This window comes from Prionailurus viverrinus, chromosome E2 (genome assembly GCF_022837055.1).
Source record: "Prionailurus viverrinus isolate Anna chromosome E2, UM_Priviv_1.0, whole genome shotgun sequence".
In the NCBI taxonomy this organism is placed as follows: Eukaryota; Metazoa; Chordata; class Mammalia; order Carnivora; family Felidae; genus Prionailurus; species Prionailurus viverrinus.
Genome location: NC_062575.1, coordinates 50,486,933 through 50,487,729, shown reverse-complemented (window position 1 = coordinate 50,487,729; position 797 = coordinate 50,486,933).

Here is a 797-nt window from a genome sequence, read left to right as displayed (position 1 = left end):
GAATATAAAAATACAAATTCCAGAAGGTCTGCAGATTTAAATTTGAAGAGCAAACAATGATAATTTAGGAAAGAAACAGGGGCGCCTGGGTGGCTCAGTCGGTAAAGCGTCTGACTTCAGCTCAGTTCATGATCTCATGGTCTGTGAGTTTGAGCCCCGCATCAGGCTCTGTGCTGAGAGCTCAGAGCTTGTTTCAGATTCTGTGTCTCCCTCACTCCCTGCCCCTCCCCTGCTCATGCTCTTTCTTGCTCTCAAAAATAAATTTAAAAAGATAAAATGTTTTTTTTTTTTTTAAAAGGAAAGAAACAGAATTTCTTTCTTACTCGGACTAGAGAGAATTTCTCCCTCCCTCTTTTTAAGTAGGAAGAATTTCTTAACCAAAAAACCAAAAACAAATAAAAATCAAATATTGAAATAAAAAATTGAAAAACTGTACTATTTTATATATATTTTTATATTTTTTAAACTTGTTTTTTAATTTTTTTTAATTTACATCCAAATCAGCATATAGTGCAACAATGATTTCAGGAGTAGATTCCTTAGTGCCTCTTACCCATTTAGCCCATCCCCCCCTCCCACAACCCCTCCCATAACCCTCAGTTTGTTCTCCACGAGTCTCTTCTGTTTTGTCCCCCTCCCTGTTTTTATATTATTTTTGTGTCCCTTCCTTTATGTTCATCTGTTTTGTCTCTTAACGTCCTCATTTGAGTGAAGTCATATGATTTTTGTCTTTCTCTAATTTCACATGGCATAATAACCCTCCAGTTCCATCTATGTAGTTGCAAATGGCAAGATCT